Genomic DNA, 13,861 nt, shown 5'->3' with positions numbered 1-13,861 from the left:
AATTTCAGCCCTGTCAAGTTGCACCAGGGAGGAATATGTTTGGTAATTGAGAGGAGAATTTAGCCTGTTACGTGTGCATGTCCATGCACGCTACAAACTGAGCCAAATTCATCCTTGATTTACGGTGCAGCTCAACACCGTGCCACAGTGTGCTCTGTTGCATCTAAAATAAAAGACACACCTTCGGAGCGGAGCCTGGATAAAGGCCCTCTGTGCCACAGAACTCCTGCTGTAGCCCTGGAAAGGTGTGATGATATGGGGAAAGCAGCAACGCAGGAGGCTTCTCTACTCTTTGTACACCATGGCAGTGAGTTCTGTGCAAACTCTCAATAAACCAGACTAGAATGGAGAGTAAGGGTGTCTTTACACTGCAATAAAATATTTGTGGCTGGCCCACGCTGGTGGGGCTTATGCTTGCAGGACTATAAAATTGCATTGGAGATGTTTGGTTCTGGGTGGAGCTCAGGCTTTGGGAACCTGGTGTCCTGGGACCGCATCATGCCCTGGGGTACTCTGGGGCATTCTGGATAAAGAACGATATGGAATATACCCTAGAAGCAGACTGCAGTACATAGACACATGCAGGCTATTGATTTATCTGACATTTCCTAGATCTGAGGCTTTTGTAGCCAGTTAGTGCATTCTGTCATTCATTGATCATTGTGTTATGGTCAATTCATATGCTATTCAATATATGCTACATGGATTTAAATTGCAGGATTCATATTTAGGGGTGATAAGTGTAGTAAGCATACATGGTGAGGCGGGATGGCCTCCATCTGACGCTGACTCGGTGGCCCCACTCCCCAAGTAGGGGGTAGGAAGTAGCCAAGAGAAACCAGACATCAGTCCTGTTGTGTTGCTGAAACCATGGTCAGCATGTTTTGGTAGGATCTCCATTAACCCAGTGGCGGGATTCCCTGCCACTGTTAGGGCCCTGGGCTGAAACACAGTAGGGTAGGTTCGGCCCGGGTCCCCCTACCCTCTGCCACCAACCCCATCCCTGGGGAGGCAGCCTACCCACCTTAGACCACACAGACTGCATTTGTTGGCAGGGAGCTGGGCCATAGACTGTTTTTGCTCTGCCCCACCCAGAGGGATTGAAGCTGACTGGGCTTGCTGCCTGCCCCTGCCCAGAGGGCTGGCTGACTGTTATTGCTCTTCCCCACCCAGAGGCCTTGGGCCTGTCTGTGGTGGTTGTATGCCCCAGCCAGCGGGCTGGGCTAAAGACTGTCAATTGCCTTATCCCTAGAGGTGCAGGGCCCTAGACTTTTCACTGATTTACAGAGCTAATCCCCTGATGATCAGCTCTCAGCTGTTAGGTGGTGTGGCCTCCCTCTGACGCTGACAGGGAGGAACCACTCCAAGCCTTTGCAGTATATAAGTAAAACATGGCTGAAACTCAAGGTCTACAGGCTAAGACCTGTATGATTATAGCTTAGTCATCTAAGCCATAGGCTTAAGATTGCTTGATATGAGTAGGTGACCAAGGAATACTCCTATGCCGGTAAGAACACACGGTTACTGCAAAGATAGACCAATAAGTGATGTTAATGAAAAAGTGGATCACAATTGACTGCAATATAGACCCCTTATTGAAAGATCTTTAAATGTCTGTCCTGTAAGTTGTGCATAAATGCTAATGAGAATTAGAGGAACTACAAACAACCGATAGAAATGGGGCACCACAACATTCATGCAGTATGGAAGTACGGATAAGGGAAAGAGGGCAGATACCTTCATGCATATGCATAAGATGTTAGGTGGAGTTAGAATTACAATATATAAAGGGATCCCTGGTTGGATAAAAGCCCATGGGAAAACGCCAGTAGGAACCATCCCTCCACTGATGATCATTTGGTGAGAAATCTGTTAGGCCCTACAATATTTTGAGGATGTGAGTATGACCACAGTTATTTATATATGCATGGGTAATTGGCCCAGGGTCAAGGCCTCTCACTTCTCATACATACAACTTCCTCCTCTTGCGACACAGGAAAACAATGGGGATATAAAACAGATGCACAAGGGAAAGCTGAAGAATAGTAAATAAATAACACAGAGAAAGGAAACCCAAGAGGTTAGAGGAGAAATCTACAACGGAAAAGTCATAATGAGTTTCTAATGTGGAATCAGGCAAGAAGAATCATTGAAAGAGATGGAAGACTTTTGGGGTATATTTTTGAAGAGAAGTTATCTCAAGGCTCAGGAGCTTGGTTATAGGAGATGTAGCCTTTCACCACTACATCACTGGTTGTATTTAGCCCAGCTTGGTAGTGTCAAAACATCACATATTTTTTATGACTATTTGGTGGCCTATGTGAAACAAAGTGTTGGGGTCGCTGCAATTCCAAGTAGATTGGTATTCACAGCACATGAAAAAAATCCACCAGCCCAATGAAAACCCAAATGGCTCTAGGGGCCGGATCCTGCTCAAAGGGAGTTTTTTAACTTCAGAGAGAGAAGGATTGGCCTGAGGGTTTCAGTCACATCCTGCAGACAGCTGACCCAGGAGTCTGTGCATGTTTCACTATGCAAATTTGCTTTGAGAGTTCCACCTAGCCATCGAGGGGAATCTGCAGGTAGTAATGCTGCTTTAAGCAACATTAGCATAGGGTCACATTTCCAGTGGGAAAACTATGGGATCTTGAGGGAGCATGATATGGAGTGTGATTGCTCTTTGGTTCCACCCCTCCTGCCCTGCCCCCCAGTTCCTGTAGAGGAATAACCCTGCAGAGCTTTAGTGGAGGGGTTCCTGGGGGACAGCATGGTGCAAAGCCAGTGCTCTCCCATCTAGCATGTGTCTCACACAGAAGCAGAAGCAGCAGGGAGGATATTGCCCTAAACCTTTATAGAGCAGCAGTAAAGTCAAGAGAGGGACTTTTTCCTAGTTTTCATTAAATGCGAGGATCCATTACCCCTCCTCCCCACAGGAGTGAGGACAGCTGTTGAGTCCCTGAGGTTGGCTACACAGTCAGGAAATAATCCATTAAAGGAGGTTTTGTGCGGCCTGAACTGAAGCTCCTAGACTAGTCTTCAACTAAATCTTTTCTAGTTGCCTTTGATGGTGGGCTCTGAACTGCATGCATATTGTTGACAGGCTGCAGGATTCAGTGACAAGCTGAGAGCAGCTGCCAGCATAGGGCAAAGTCAGAGAATGAAGATTACCTCCTGCATTCTTCTGTGCAACAGTATTTAACAAGCCAGGTATCTTTTCCCTAGAATTCCCTTACACAAAAGAAGAGACCAAGACAAGAAAGATGCAAGCGTAATGTGTGGCAACAGGTATTCAGTATAAGGTACAGTGCAAATTGATGGGAAATTTTGAGAAGCAGTGTGGTCTTAGGGTTAGAGCGCAGCATCAGGAGATTTGGGTTCCATTCCCGGCACTTTGTGATCATGGCTGGACAAGTTGCATAAGGGCCAATCCTGCTCCATTGAAGACAAGGAGAATTTTGCCATTAACTTCAGTGGTGTAGGATCAGGCCCTTAATTCTGAGGCTCAGTTTTAATGGCAGCAAAGTGCATTGGATGTGAAATGAAAAGTATTACCCTATTGTGAGGTCTTGTGGCTCAATCCTGTTGAGCTGCAGAGCGCTTGCTGAATGGTGCAGAGAGCTCTTACCTCCCACTGAAGCCATTGAGGATATTTAGCAGCTTGCTGGATAAGGCCCTTGGCCTGTCCAAACAAAGAACCTGATTTGTAGTTAAGTGTCATGGTGGGTTTCCTCTGGAAATGAAACAGGAAGAGCGCCTGGACTGTAAGGGCTCATCTTTTTTGTTTGCTCCATCTGGCACATTTTAAAGCTACTGTTAAAGTAAGACTTTTTCACCCATATACTCACCAGTATAGCTGATCTTATGTTCTGTTTATGTGGGACATGGTTTTGAACTCTCCAATCATCAGTTGTCTTGCTCTCCAATTATCAGTAAAGAGGAACCAAAATCAGTGGGACTGTCTTGGGTTTTGCAAAAACCTTATCTGGTATATTTTGTTTTGCAAAAGCTAGACCAGAGATGATTTGGATCTGAGTTCTCCTGGATCTTGCAGAGAGCCGGGAGGGTAGATAATAAGTTCCGGCACATCTCTAGATATCAAGCATGTCATTTAATAGGTCCTAGTCCAGATTTTTAATACGACTCCTATCTTTATAATGATTGAAGCAAAACTCTGGTCTGAAACATGCTCTAACCTTGTCCAGATCTGAACATTGGGATGTGAGTCCAGCTCTAATTTAAAACAGAAGTTGCATCCCTCACAGCCCATTGCCTTGCCACTACTTGGCACCGCATTGAAATCCTAGTCCTAAAATTGTGATATCTCAATCCTTCCCATGATAACAGGCTGTAAAATTATAAATGGAGGGTTGTAATTTACTGTGAGAGCCAACAGGAAGAAAAGCCAGGTGGTGAGAGCATGAACTCTTAATCAAGGCTCCTTACATGCAGCAATAAGAGAAGCAGTAGGACTCTGGAACCAGAGAACTGTAATGTCCTGAGGACACCCCGCCAGAGTCCGGGAAAGGACTTTGGAGCAACTAAAATAATCCACTCCTGGATTTCACACGGAAGCCTGTGAACGTTGGGATAGGACCCAAGAATTTAGATTGCACAGACTGGTCTCAGCACATCAGCAGTCTAAACATTGTCAATTTTTTTTAACAGGCATCACTACAAAAAGTTTTTAGAAGGGATTTGAAGGGGAATAATGAGGTAGCTTTATAGATGGTTATCTGGAATGTTTTCTGAGCGTGTGGGCAGCACGACAGAAAGCATGAAGGTGCTTGTTTGAAAATTTAAACAAGTGAGTGATGGAGGCTGATATCATGGATCAAACAGAGGCAAACATGGACAGCTTGCTCACAAATGAGAAATGATAGAGTGGGGAGTGACTGTGAATACAAGCACAATATGTTTGATGTGATAAAGAATGGGGGGGCAGCAAATGGATGCAAAAGAGAGGCATGACATGGTCAAATTGACAGGATAGGAAAATGATCTTTGCTGTAGCATTCTGAATGGTTATGTGTGGGGCAACATTGCATCTCTGGAGGCCAGACGGAAGGATGTTGCAGTTACCCAGATGTGATGTGATGAGACGACAGCTATATCTGCATGGATGGATAAGAAAGGCCGTATCTTAGAGATGTCATGCATAAAGAATTGGCAAGATTTAGACATAAGCCTGGATGTGAGGACCTAGAGAGGTCTGAGCTGAAGACAATAGCTAGTTTACAGGCCTGAGTGACAAGCAGAATGATGGTGTTATCCAGTTATTGGAAAAGGAGGTAGCAGGGAGGGCTTATCGGGGGGTGGGGAGGAGGAGAATTTCGGGAGGTTTTTGTTTTAGCCATATTTAGCTTTAGCTGATGGCTGGACATCCAGGAGGTGATGGCAAAGAGACAATCTGAGATTTTAGTTTGGACAAGTCTGGAGAAGTGAGGTAGATCTGTGAATCCTGAGCATAGGGATGGTAGTTGAATGGTGTTTGCAGATGAGATTACCCAGAGCTAAAGTGTAGAGTGAGAAGAAAAGGACAGCCATGAGGAACCCCCCCTCCCCCAAAGAGTTGGAGGAGGTTTCCCTGACAGACACGCTGAAGGAACAACTAGAGATGTAGAGGGGAGAGGATAGTCACGGAAACCAAGGGAGGACAAGATTTCAAGAAGAGGAGCATGGTAGATTGTGTCAAAGGCAGTTGACAGGTCAAGGAGGATGAGCACGTACTTCAGTATCAAGTCAATTCTTTGATTCAAACAGCTCCTAGCACAAGCCTGGGCCCAGACTGAGCAACCTGGATTGATTTGTGATTTTCCAAAAAAATATCCCCCAAAAGGCGAGATGTGCTGGTTTCAGGTGATTTTTCCTTGGAGTTTTTCTGGAATTTGTTTGAACCCAAAATTCAAAGTCAAACTCAGAGAGAGTGAAGCCCACTGAAATGAAACAAATGAAAATGCAAACTCGTGTGAATCCTGGTGCCCCAAACTGCATTATGGACAGTTCTTGTACTAATACACTTTCCCAGCAGTTTCTCATCTGAGCTGTTGCCAGATTTACTTAAGCATCAGGAAGTAGTCACAGCTGTAGGCAGGATATGGGACTTGATGGACCAGTTGTCTGAACCAGATTAATAATCAATTTTCTGTTTTCCTTCTCTTTCCAAAGATCTTAAAAGAAATGCCATTGGCTGGGACTATTTCTCCCTGACCTCACCATCTCATTTATTCACCAAGGGCTAAATCCTCATCATTATACCAGATCACAGCCCAAGTAACCAACAAGGAATCCGCTCAAGGCCATGGAACAGCTGTGGAACCATTCTGTGGTTGCTGCTAATGCTTCAGAGCTGCTGTAGACTCCACTTCTATTGCATCCCCATGGATTCCTGTAGTTACAGCTCCACCTCCCCTGCCCACTCTTTCCCCTCCCCCAATTTTTTGCTGTGAGCTACGACACAGGAAGACCCTGCAGAGTTATGTGAGCACACAGAGACTCAAAATCCCCTCCATCTCCAAATCCAGCCCCATACATGCCATAATAGCACTTGTTCCTCTGTGGAAAGTGTAATGTACAGGCTCAGTGTGAGATTCTGCCTTTTAGTGGCTGGGCCCACAGAGAGAATATCAGACCTGCTACAGCTGCAATCTGAGGGAGCGTTCCTCTGCTTCCGGTCCTGGCTTGCCCCAAGTGTGTTTGATTTTGCATAGTAATTATCTGTTATTTTTGATTGATTTACAGTGCTCAAAAGTGATGTAAGCACTTTACAGAGCATATAAAAGATATCATTCCTGCCCCTAAGGGAACACAGCACATGGATTATTTACATCACAGACCTGCACATCCTTGTAGGGAAGAGTGGGTAATGCTCCCAAATTATCTCAGCTAAAACCTGAAGGATTTCTATTGGATTGTCAAATTACTCTAGATTTAATTTCAGCTAGAGTATTTATGTTTTTATCTAACTTCTTTGTGTATGCCATGAACATAACAGCTGGAGACCTGAACTTGGTGGGTTATATCATTAATTTCAGCAGTGTGGTTAATTAAAATGCCAATATACAAGTGTAATCTATTCAGTACATGAGAACAGATGATGTATGTCTCAAATGAAGGGTCACACCTGTGACCCTGATAAATGCGCCCTGATTGGTGAAATTAATAAGTATATCATTAAAGGGCCTATGGTTGCATTAGGTTTTGACACAGAAGAGAGCTAAAAATTAAGTACAAGCCTATGGGAATTTGTTTACCATCTATGTTATTGATTGACCCAGGACTAGAATAAGTGCATTATGGATTCCTTGGTTTCTAAAGGATATTCCTGCTATTGAGAAGTGACAGTACCACCTTGTGGTCAAACAAAGACTTTACTATATAGAATAAATGAACATCACTTTTGCAACACTGTAAAAGAGCAACATAAAACAACTGTGACCATTTATTACAGAGATTTAATGGAAAGCCCATCAAAAGAGCAAATGGAATGGAAACAGAAAAGAGGTTTCCTTGGTGGAAGTCATCACTGGGTCACAATTATGTTTTGGTATGTCAGAGAATCAGTGATTCCCATTGACTTCAGTGGAGTAGGGATGTCAAGTGAGTGAAATGCTATGGAAGCGTGAAGGCTGAGATTTGCAAAATGCCTAAACAAATTCTCACTAAAATTAATGGGTGTTAGCCTCCAAAACCCTTATGCATCTTTTTAAAATCCCAGCTGAAACTTCTAAGACATTAGATTACTGTTCTAAGCAAATCACTACACATTTACTTTTGCCTTTTACAACATGAAATATCCAGAATTTTAAATCCGCTTACCTTCTCGATACATACAAGGAAACTTAGGCAACTTTTGAAAGATAAAGTACTTTACAACTGGAGAGAATGAAAATTCTAAAAAAGAAAGTCCTTGTCTTGTAAAATCATTTAACCCACAATGACAGGTGGTGGAACACACACACTGTTGATTTATAGTTAGTTAGCTAAATTATATACAGTCTTTTCAGATTGATTACATTTAACAAAGTAACATGAATGGTTTAAAAAAAAAAAACAACAGCTATTCTGAGAATCTGAAAAGTAAGGAATTCCTGCAACAGTCTCTGTGAACATAACTCAAGAGTTCTGGCCTTGTTACCTTGTAAAGCTAATCAGTTATATAAAATATTTTTCAAGAGCGTGTCAGATATTCCCAGAGATTCATCCATGCAACTCACTTCCTCTTCTCGGCTACACAACAGATTTATTTATAGAGTAACTGCAGGAATGATCTTATTTTTTAATCAGTCTCCCTTCAGAGGAGACAAAGTAAGGAGAAACAACGTCCAATAAACTGTGTTGTAAAACAATTGCTCTTTGAGACAAGTAAGGGGAGGGAAGGTTCTAAACATGGGTTTGAGTGCCTTCCTCCTCCACGCCCCCCGGCCCATCCCCCAAAATGTAACAAGCACGATGTTGGGAAACTATTAATGTCCCATTGGCAAATGTATTACAGCTCTCATTCCTTACTGCAGTGCTATTCAGGGAGCAGATGGCAAAGTGATAACGAAATTGGGAAACAGCAGGAATAAATATCTCAAGAAACTACAAGAGGCACAAATGAGTGTTTCAGACAAGAGAAGAAATCGAAAGAAGGCTCTGTCCTCAGCTCATTGACGGGGATGGGACTTTTTCATTGACCTCACTGGGCTTTGGATCAGGCCCATGGTTTCTTACACAAGTAGACTAAGCGACTTCAAAATAAAACACTGTTATTCCAGAGCACCCACACATGGAGTTAATCAGGAATAGCTATTCCACAATAACTTCCTGTATAGACAAATCCTTCGATATCACAGTGATGGGCATAGTATAAGAACCTGAATAGAAGAGAAAAGGCTGGATTAACACCAAATTCATTTGATCTTGTAGCTTTAAAGTGTTCAGAAGAGCAGGGCTCAATGCTAATCTATATATTATGATTACTTTGCACCTCAGACACTTATATTCTGGCTACTGAAAATTTACCCTGTACTTTCAAGGGTATGCAATTGAGCTACACCAATTGACACGATTTACAGGCACCAAGTATCTTGCCCAGTATTCTTCGTATCTTATCCTAAACTGTTTCACCCTACAAGTGGCTGCATTTCAGTGGTGGAATAAGTGATTCACACAAGAATATAACGAATTTCTGTCTGTACAGGCAGTGACCATAGTAAAGTTTCCAATGGACTTTGAGATGTAAGAAGCTATATGAATGCAATATAAGGTCATTATCACTGAAGTTTAAACTCCATTTCCTGTAGCATTACATTTTTTAAAATGTATCAAAATACAAAGGAAGTACGGGAGAGGTAAATAATTACTGTGTATGTAATAGAGATGGGCCTAAGTCAAATTCTGGATCTCAACTGTCTAATGACTCCAGTCTGAACACCCAATGCAAACTCCCCAATCCAGATATGGCACCCGTATGTTACAGAGTGCTTGGTGCAGGGTATTGATGCCCTTGTTTGGGGTCGTGGGCTTGCTCAGGTCCATTACTATAACATGGACAAGTGTTTTTAAATAAATTAAGAGCTGCAAATTTTTTAGCTTATCTGATCACAATGGCTCCATGTAAATATACACATGCATAATGGTGCAAATTCAGAGGTGAGGCACAAGATCAGTTAGACCCTTTTTGATCTACTTATTACACCTATTCTACCAAACGTGGAAGGAAGTCTACGTTAGTGTAACTTACATGCTGAGGAGCCAGAAGAAGGTGCAAGGTAAGGGAGTCTTCATGCCTTCTAACTCCTCAGAAAGTGACGTACACCAGACTCCCTTACACACTGGAAGAGTGGATAAATGAAGCCGGTGTTACTAAAAGCATAATCTTGCTGCAGACTAGTGGGGTTCCACAGGTGTCAATAGTGTGTGGGGGAGGAGATCTATACTTTGGCCTGCAGAACCTCAATTACTGGCAATAATAGAAGAGGACTGCATACAATTTGATTCTCAGATCCCAGGCTGATTTGGCAGGCTAGGTAGTGTAGCCTACAGAACTAGCCTGGTTGCTTGCACATATACACCTTTCCTTATAGATTTAAGTATTGTTGTTTTATTATAATAGAATCATAGATTGATATTAAAGTATAATATCTGTAATGCAAGGTACCTTACAGGCCACATCCTGTATGAAAGCTAAGGCAGTTAGCATGCATATGTTCAGGACCTTTGGCCTAAATAAGTAATAATGAGTTAAAGGATAAGCCATATATGGTTATAACCTTTACCCTAGATAAATCAGGAGGCATCGAGACGGGGGGGCTGCCTCAGTTTATGCCCCAAGTAAACTTCACAGATATGCCACAAAGCCCACAGAAAGGGCCAGAAATAACAAAGGTGAGATGAGCAAGCCATCTGGGAAGGATGTGGATATGTCACTAATACGCACGAACCCGCCAGCCTATAGAATAAGTGTCATAATTTGGGGGTAAAGAAGCCAAGTTTGGACTTTGAAGGAGGACCCCTATTGTTCAGAGTATGAAACGGGGCAATCCAAGTTATTTGGGGTGATCGTTGGCTACTCCTTCTTTAAGCTTCTTTTAGTTAGTGTTTGTAGTCTTAGTCTTAGCCTTATAGTTCTTAAATCTCAGGCAATGCCTAGCTTTCCACACCTCCACTCAAGAGCTGAGGAACCGGACATCTCTCTCAACCAGGTCATCAGGGAAGGTGTGAGTATATTAATCCAAAGCATATAGTATAAATATCTATATCACATGTGTCTTTAGAATAAAACTGTAATCTTACCCATTAAAAGAAAATGAATAATCAAATGGATAATCAGTCATTTGTCTGTCATTTTATGTTTTCTTAATAAAAGCTTATAAAATTATACAGATTTGGTTATCAGTGTGAGCATTCCTATCCTGCACCACGGAGGTCCCTGTAAAAAAACTCTTCTGGAGCCAGATGCTGGGACTAGAACCTCATTATCTTCTGATCAGATCAATTGGCAAGCCTATAACCCATTCAAATTACTAAACACCCAGAAATCAGGCTACAGCAGCTAGAATAACCTTTTGAACTAAGAGACAATAATCATGAAACCCTATGATGCTGGTTTTCCAGAGTCACATTTCCGAGTAGAATCATACTTTAAAAATAGCCAAACAGAAAACAAATCCCTCCCAACTTGCCCTTTATAACTACATGCAGAGCTGCAGCCTAGATCAGATGTTTCTGGTTGAATCTGAAATCCTGAAGAAAAGTGGTTTTAAAAGAAAATCTTACAGACCCTTCTAGATGCTCCTGCTATGAAAGTAAACTTTGAACGGTAATTAAATTGCTCAGTGTTCAAACAGCCAGTCTTGTCACTGACCTTCAAATAGCTGTTGCATTGTGCTTCGTAAAAGTTTTCACTAAAGGGTAACTCATGACTGAGCCTTCAAATATTGTTCAAATTCCTATGATTTGCTTTTCAAGAAAAAGAGGATTTTATAATTATTTACATAAATGTTTTTAACAAGCCAATCGCTGTATATATTTTTAAAGAATTCATTGACATTAGAAGGTAGAACTGGAAAATGTATTTAGATAAGAAACCTCAATGGACAATCTTTTGGTTTACTTACAAGAAGATTTAAAAAAAAAAATCACACACTTTGAAAGGAATTTAAAACAAACTCAAATAATCCATTTGCTCACTGAAACCTTGACAGAAAGAATTAGGACATCCATAGATGCTAATTGCATACATCAATAAGCTCATGTATAAGTCCTGAAGATGCAGACCATCCAATAGATCTGAAGGTATAATCCCCACCAGTCCTAAAACTATTAACCAGTTTGGAGTATTATTTATCTCCTAAGTACTATTTCTGTTGTAAGTATTCATTATTCGTCGCGATAGCTCAGCACTATTGTACTGCCATAATACTAACTAGAATATGGAAATGCCCATGGAAAGGTCTAAAAACTGATTGTGATGTCTGAACCTCAAAAAGTTCAGCAGTTCATATAGGTTCATTGTACCCTAAGTTTCACTGAACCTCCTTGGTGTAGACATCAGGTCCTTAAACTTGCCAGATCAGTCTGCCTTGGCAAGGTTTCAGCACCTCTCAGGTTCAGCTAAGTTAGAACAGTCCAGCCTTCCTATACATGGTCCTCGTGAGGAGCAGAAGATGAAGCAGCAACAAAAAAATGAAAAGAGTTCAGATGCTGGTTAAGGTACAGGCCACTTGTTTTATTAGAACCTGTTCACAGGGCTCTAGCAAGCCAGCCCTCTCTGGTGCTTGTGTTTCATGATTTATACATGACCTGCATTGTGAGCAGAGCAGTATTGAAGGCTCAGTCCCTGGCCGGTGTGCCCCCAAGTGTCTGAGTATGGTGTAGGAGCCCGTGCATCTCTGTCTCTCCCTGCCTGCAGCTACTGGGCCATTCTAGATATGCCTACACAGCAAAGAAAAACCCGTGGCTGACCCATGCCAGCTGACTCAGGCTCATGGGGCTTGGGCTGTTTCACTGCTGTGTAGACTTCCGGGCTCAGGCTGGAGCCCTAACTCTGGGACCCTCCCACATGACAGGGCCCTAGAGCCTGGACTCCAGCCTGAGCCGAGATCTCCACACGGCAGTGAAACAGCCCTGCAGCTCGAGCTGGAGTCAGCTGGCACAGGCCAGCCACGGGTGTCTAGTTGCTGAGACAGATCCTCTGTGCTCTGTGTCTTCTTGTGACTCAGCCCTCTGGATGAGACCCCTCCCAGGGTAACAAAAAGGCCAAACAAACTTAAAGTCTTAGTGATCATGTACCAGCCCAGGGCCTTCCTGAGATGCAGCTAGTTTCTGTTTCTTATGGCCCTTTGCTGATTCCCTTGGCTCTTCCTACCTTTGCCTGTTTGCAGGTGTCTGTGGTGGACTGCGCTCTCCACTTCACTCTCCTTGTTGCTTCATCTCACCATGCAGCTTCTCCTCGTTTGTTGCTGAGGAGATTGTTCCGGGTGGCTCCCCTCTGGCAGCCGCTGGAACCCCTGCTCCCCTGTCCCTTCAGGGCCAGTCCCAGGGCAAAAACTCCCCACTGTAGCTCTCTTTCAGTCCTCTACTCTTGGCCCCACAGTTGTTCCTTGATAGGAAACACCCAGTCTGGCTATCCCCAGCTGGGTCGAATCCTTAATTACCTGTCTCCCCTCCAGGTGTCACCCAGTGGCCTAATTGGGATCACTGGCTGCCTTTAACCCTATCACCACCCGTGTGGGGTCAACCCCAGATGGCCAGTTGTCCGGTATGATTTTATCAGAGGACATGAAGTGAGACAAAAGAATAAGCATCCAGATATTGAAGCTTATCAGAGAGACCCCGTGAAAAATACCAGAACCACTTGGCTCATCTTACATTTCTCAAAGTGGCTGATATCCTTCCAGTCACATATTGATTACTAGAGAACATTTAAAGTACTGAGGAAGTTCCTGCTTGCACACACACGTCATGGGTATCAGCAGGAGCAAACCTGTGAGACGTAGTCCCAAAGCTTCTACCATCTGAGCTAACGGAGAACTTCCTTACCTGGAAGGAAGTAGCAGACTGTTATGGGCAGAGGGGCCAGCGAGCAGAGGGACGAATGGTCATATGCCCAATGCTGGTATATCACAGTAAGAATCCAGGCTGGAATTTTCAGAGGCCTATGGGATTTAGGCATCCAACTCCCATTGAAAGTCAGTGGCATTGGGTGCAAAACCTCTAGCCTTAAGCAGTATCACTACATTAAACTTTAACCAATATTTCTAATTTGGTCATCTGAACAAGAGTTGATATGTCCGAAGAACACAAATCACAAACCATAACATGGTAATCAAATTAAATTATACTTTACTGGAGCATAACCTATTTAAATATATGTACA

This window comes from Emydura macquarii, unplaced genomic scaffold (assembly GCF_026122565.2).
Source record: "Emydura macquarii macquarii isolate MOO-44397 ecotype Brisbane River unplaced genomic scaffold, CSIRO-AGI_Emac_v2 contig_1253, whole genome shotgun sequence".
In the NCBI taxonomy this organism is placed as follows: domain Eukaryota; kingdom Metazoa; phylum Chordata; order Testudines; family Chelidae; genus Emydura; species Emydura macquarii.
The sequence above is the reverse complement of the archived record's forward strand: the minus strand, read 5'-3'. Positions refer to the sequence as shown.